Genomic DNA, 6,267 nt, shown 5'->3' with positions numbered 1-6,267 from the left:
CCAAACGTCAATGAGTGTGGCTATTATTCCAGTATATGAACCATTACCAGCAACCGCGGGCGGTCCTTCCTTGGCTTTCCAGACAATAGCCATCAAAGAGAACACCAGAAGCATGATGGTCACGCCACCGATGAGCATGGCACGAGGAAACTCCTTGGAACCAGTCAGTTTGGGTCGTCTGTAAGTTATTCGATGGCATTGCTCAAAACTAGCGATTGGCCTAGACTACATTCTGGTACTGTACCACTGGTGTAGATATAAGTTCGGTATCCTACGTTGGCAACCACGACCTACTAGATTACAGTGATGGCCACTAACTACTTTTACAGTAGTTTAACTATAACTACTAACTACTTTGCAATGGAGTAGTTTAACTAGTAGTTCAACTACTTTTCAGTGGAGGTAGTTAAAACTACTTCTTTAACTACTGCAATGTATTTTAACTACATCTATAACTACTTAACGTTGTCCATCAACACCAATCCCATACTATAGTGTTCTTGGGCACCTAAATATGAATCACAAGCAGCGATAAAAGTGAAGATTTAGTACGCATGCACGACACAATTGCTCTGCACCTCCGTTCTCATCAAACAAGTAGCTCGAGGTAAAAATCGGAAGCACAATCGTGCCGTAAAGCTTGCGGCAAAATCGGACGTAGTTGGCGCCTGCAGTAACTAAACTACTGTAGTTAACTACTCGAAATAGTAGTTTAACTAGTAGTTTCAGACTACATGTCTCCAAGTAGTTGATAACTACTTTTTAACTACAATCAAGTAGTTTAACTAGTAGTTTAACTACATGTAGTTAACTGCTGGCCATCACTGCTAGATTATACTGACCACGTCATAAGCAGAAACTCCTATGCACGCTCACGTCCCAATGATTCGCCAGGGGGCGATATGCATCGGCACCTTCATATGCCATGAGACACGCTCCGCTTGTACAAAAATCTCAACGTAAGCTTGAATAGAAAATATAACAACGGAAGACGGGCCGGTGGCCAGCGCCACCGCTATAGCCTCCAAAATTGCTTGCGCTGGGTAGGTCGCTAGTGGCAACGTGCGTGGACGACAAATAGGGCGATACATCACTCGGAGGATGAAGCAGCGCCGAAAATCAATGGGGCTGTCCCCCTCGTGGTTCAAGAGAATGTGTGTGGTTGTAGGACGCTTTAAATGTGCTACGCCGAGAGATCATTGCTGTGTATTGGGTGTGTGGGTGTCGAAAAAACAGTGCCGCTTTACTCCTCGTTCATCGCCGACAACAACGCCAAAAACCCGACACGAATTAGTGGGATGGTTTCTTTGCAATTTGATGCAATGCATGGCAGGACCAGAAGGCGGATGGCGAGCGTCTCCCGGAATTCCCCCTTTGGAAACCGGAGAAAACGTCACTCAGACAAGTGCAATCAGGAAGCGACCGGGTGGTATACACGTATAGGGCGTCTGCAAACACAGGGCCGCGGAGGGTCTGCAATCGGTTAGCTTCGGACGTGTTCATACAGTCAGGACCCTCACACACAGTGTCAGCGTATTTGCCGAGGACTTTTCACTTGCATAAAGCGAAGCAGACCAGAGCCACTTTTGAGGAGAGTTTGGTCATTTTTTGATCTTTTGCCGCACGGTGATGGGGAGCCGCTGTGACGTCAGAGAGCGCTCATCGCTCCGCCCACTTGAACGAGATGAAAAGCGAGCCGCGGCGGCACGAGGTGATTTCAAGACTGTGCCTCTGCTCCAAAATGGCGGAATGGTAGATTTCAAGCTGGTAGTTCTGACCCAAACTGGCCTTGGCGCCGCCCATAGTGTGACGTAAAATGACGCGCTTTGGGACAGGCTCCTCCCAATGGCCAAACTCTTCCTAATAAACGGCTCTGACGCAGACGAGCTCGGAGACAATCGCCTGCGCTGCGCTCCCATTCGTGTACCTGGCTTACGCCATCATGATGCAACTATCGCCGGAGCTTCCGCAGCTGGAGAGGGAGTGCGAGAAACGAGGCCTAGTAGAGTCACTAAATAAGCTTCGTTTCAGAGTACCGACACTGAGGGCCAAGGAAGAGCAGGAGCGCCATCTTGTTTCCGCACCACACCGGTATCATCCCCAGTTGAGGATCAAAGACGGCTAACATAATGCTCCTAGAGTCACTAAATAATAATTAAATAATAACAAATAATAATTATTTAATCGCTCTAAATGCTCCCTGTGGGATAGAGAAGCGTGTATGATTGTTGCGCGATAATCCGTGTATTGTCAAGCAGAGCGTCCCTAAAAGATGTCACGGTGAGCTCAAGGCCCTCAACTGCTGCTTGCAAACGAAAGGAACATTTCATCCGCGCACGATAGATGGCGTCGTGCGCTAACGTGCGCAGTGCGCGTGCGCGTCGGTAGCGCGACGCAGAAACAAGATGGCGCATGCTCGCTCTTGGAACTCAGTGTCGATACTCTGAAGCGTAGCTTATTTAGTGACTCTAAGGCCAAGTAGACTGTGAAGCGGTGCCGAAGGTTACCGTATCGGTCTGAAACACACGTTTCCGGGTGCGATTCTTCCTTTAAATTCAAGGTTTGTGCCACCGAGTTGGTAGGAATGCATTGTGACTATATGCTGTGGCTTTCAAAGATGTAACAGTATAACAGGAAGATCTCAGACAGCACACATAGGAAGGGTGAGTTTCCCAGTCTGTAGAGTGACAAACCGCCGCCGCTGGTCGAAAACATGTCCTTCGCTTCCATTTGCCCTATTCTTGACTAAAAATTCCCCTATGGCACGACCTCACAGATATGCATTTAAATGGAACCCTAATTATCTGCTACTAATTCGCTGTGGACCAATAATTCTTCTTGCTATTCTTGCTACCGTACTCTTGTAACAATGCACTTTTCTTTTTCAAACGGCCTCCGGCAGACCGCTTCGGTCGTACTTGGAAATCCGCGTAAAACTTCCCGAGCAACAGAAAAAGAGTGGAAGATGTGGAACGCTTACACGTTTGCAACTCCGTCGTCGTCATCTGTGAAAACTGACGAGACCAGCTCGTTGTCATCATCCAAAAGGTCCGTGTACGAAGAGGACTTTGTATGGCTGAAAGGAATTTCATTAAAACCACCATTCCAACATGCACACTAAATCGTGGTGGTTGACAAAGGAGTGCGCGGCAACCAGAACCTCTCAAATATCCGGTCTGATTCGCTACCGATCACATTCGTGAGGGCACCTACCCATTCTGTCGTAAGTGTTTCGTGTGTGTACAGCTACCGTCAGACTTAACCGCGCGAGCGTGTGGCCTGCGCCAATTGGAGCGACTTTGTGACTAGGTCGCAGCGTGGTAGCGAAGCAGAGATTGATTGTAGGTGCGATAACCGACCATGACCTGTCTCAAGCATAGGGATGTCCTATGGCCGTCATTTTTGTATCGCCCTTGCGCTTGTGGCGGCCCTCGCCATAGCTAGATAGATTGAGAACCATAGATTGAAGCATAGCACCATAGATTGAGAAGTTACCCGTCAAAAATAACTCGTTACGAGATAGGAAGGGAGTTGCCTCAGGACAGAAGCCGCCGATATTTCGAACAGAGACTGTTCTTCTTCTGAAGACTGTTCTTCTTCCAGAAGAAGAACAGTCTCTGTTCGAAATATCGGCGGCTTCTGTCCTGAGGCAACTCCCTTCCTACATTCTACCGGTTCGCTGGATTTCTACCCATCTTCGTTACGAGATAGGTTACCGTGTGAAAAATGTAACTAGCCTGAAATGTAACTCGCAGTTACGGAGTGGTATATATATATATATAAAAAGAACGAGTTACTCCCAAGTTACTTGGGACACCAAATAGCATTACACAGGTGCAGCGCATGTGAGCAATTGAATTAGAACTTGAGTTGCCTGCGGAGGAGTGCAACACGCTTAGATCGTTTTCTTTTATGTCCAACAATTCCAACGCTTTGCATCTTACTCCTTGTGGGCGCACAATGGTTCAGCTTCATTTCAATGACAGCGGTTCTTACTTCCTGAATAGAATAGTGTCATTGATTGAATATCACGTCTTATGGCATAAAATTCCATGAAAGCACCGGAGAGAACGCAAGAAAATATGTGGACCTGAGTGAAAAGCGAATTAAAAGCAACTTGGAACTTAGTTGAAGTTACTTTGACAAAGTTACCTGAAAAAGAAACGAGTTCCTCTTAGAGTCACCACGGCGTAAAAGCACCAAGTTGCAAGTAACAAAAAAAAAAAAAAAGGAACTTACAATAACGAGTTACCTCGAACTCATTTCGGTGAATTTGTTTATACAGTCAACCCTCGATTTATGAACACCCTCGGTTCCCCGAAAAATCGTTCATAAATCGAGGGATTCATAAATCGAAAATTCCGTTAAGTGAGTACTATCGAGCAAATGGAACAGTATTTCCGAGTTGATATTGTGTTTATAATGCAATATATTGTGTAATTTTGCTTTGGACCATGCCTTCTGCTGTATCAGTCTCACAAAACACAGATGTTAGCGCATTCACACTCTGTTTATTATGCAATACTAAATAGTTTAATTTTGCTTTGGACCATGCCTTCCGCTGTGTCAATTGAGGTCAGGAACACTTCTCCAAAAACCCGTTTGTTGTTCGGATTTCGAGTGGTTAAGAACCGAGGGTGTAATAGCTCGAAAACGTTTTGTCTGTTCAGGCGTCATTCATAAGACCACGAATAATCCCTTTGAAGGTTTTCGTTGGCCTCGGAACGATCCGTTCATAAATTGAGGGCAAAAACGCTGGGCACCTCCTAGTTGGTTTCCAGAAATTCCATTCATTATTCGAATATCGGGGTTCATAAAACGAGGGAAAAATGCATGTAAAAAGTGTGGTTCCTCGTGCTAGTGTTCATAAAACGAGGGAATTCATAAATCGAAGGTTCATAAATCGAGGGTTGACTGTACTCTATTTTACCTATATTGTTATTACACTAGCATCCTTTAATAAAAGAGCGGACACAATAAAAAGGATCGATAGGGAACACGAACTGTGTTGCTCGAGTCCAACCAACTTGCCTGTCTTCCACACCATCAGCATAAAATGAACGCATTTTGCCTGCGGTGTAAATCATCCTGTGCTTATTGCGCGATATGGTAGCTTATACGGCCTCCTAGGTATGAGTGTATCTCATCGGCTGAGTGAGTCGCCGGTGTGATTATCCACAGTACAATGTCAGGTAGTGGGTATGGGATAAACTACAGAACGACACGTGACCCTTTTATGGTCACGTGCACGTTGACATTTACAATAACGCGTCGAGAATGCATTACGATACGTGGTAGGGCACCCCTGTAGCCTGAACCCAGTCTCGGATGCTCCCGTGGAGGCTACGCGGTCATCTCATGGAAGTAGAAGACAGCTGAGGCAGCTTGATGCGTGGGCACGTACGCTGGTTGAACACGTTCTCTATTATGAAACCATATGCTTCAACGGCCATTTCAAAATCGATCCCGTACACACTGGGACGTTGTTTCTTTGTGGAGTTGTTTCTTTTTTTTTTTTTTTCATTCGTTACCTGTATACAATTACACCACCTTACACCACGGACTAGCAATGTTGCTTCCCTCGCCCAGTCGCTCCTCCCCTTTTTGTCCTAGGTCCTCAGTATCTTTCTGGTGCCAGTTGCGACTAAAGCTGCTGCTGCTGCTATGCGTGCAGATGGCGTATGCAAAATGTCATCGCGTGGTTTCGGAGGTAAACAAGAAAAATGACGTCAGCATCGGCAGGAACGCCTTTGCGGATGTTACACGCTTCTATGTTTCACAGTGCAAAACGCCCCGATGTCAACATGACATCGAGGTCTGCAGAGAACATGAGGTCTGCAAGAGCCAGAACCTGCACAGCTACGCTAAGCTATACGTAAAGATCGTGTTACTTACAGTTTCTTTGTGCTCATGATTTGGCAGCACTTCCACCGCACGAAAGGCAATGGGCGAGAATGCAGGAAAAGTGCGCGCTGCGCGTGCGTGCCATGGTAGCCGCACGTGATCGAGTGGCTTCCTTTATGATTCTTATGTTGAATTCCAATGGCAGAGTCGGAGCAAGTGGCAGGCTCCGCAGTGGAGCGTCTCGATCTGGCCTAGAGCAAGTGATCCGAATCTGCGACTGGAACACTTCCGCACAACTTGGAGTTAGCGCTGGGTAACCTCCCTTGGTGGATGGCGGCCAGAGACGGAGGAAGAAGAAGAAGAAGATGCTCATGTTCCATTATAACGCCATGTTTTGCAACATCAAGGTCCTCCTAATCTCCT

At 46.5% G+C, this 6,267-nt stretch overlaps 1 long non-coding RNA gene across 1 annotated transcript; it reads right to left on the bottom strand.

The window, feature by feature from the left end:
- Nucleotides 1-47: 47 nt before the first annotated feature.
- Nucleotides 48-5,981, bottom strand: LOC135396587 (uncharacterized). The gene is made up of 3 exons (XR_010423459.1): nucleotides 5,896-5,981; nucleotides 2,981-3,076; nucleotides 48-178 (listed from the first exon to the last, which is right to left on the bottom strand). It is a non-coding gene; the product is annotated as an uncharacterized LOC135396587 (long non-coding RNA).
- Between the last annotated feature and the right edge of the window lie 286 nt (nucleotides 5,982-6,267).

The sequence above is a fragment of the Ornithodoros turicata genome, chromosome 1, assembly GCF_037126465.1.
Source record: "Ornithodoros turicata isolate Travis chromosome 1, ASM3712646v1, whole genome shotgun sequence".
NCBI classification, from domain to species: Eukaryota; Metazoa; Arthropoda; class Arachnida; order Ixodida; family Argasidae; genus Ornithodoros; species Ornithodoros turicata.
This window is presented reverse-complemented; position numbering and strand designations above follow the sequence as displayed.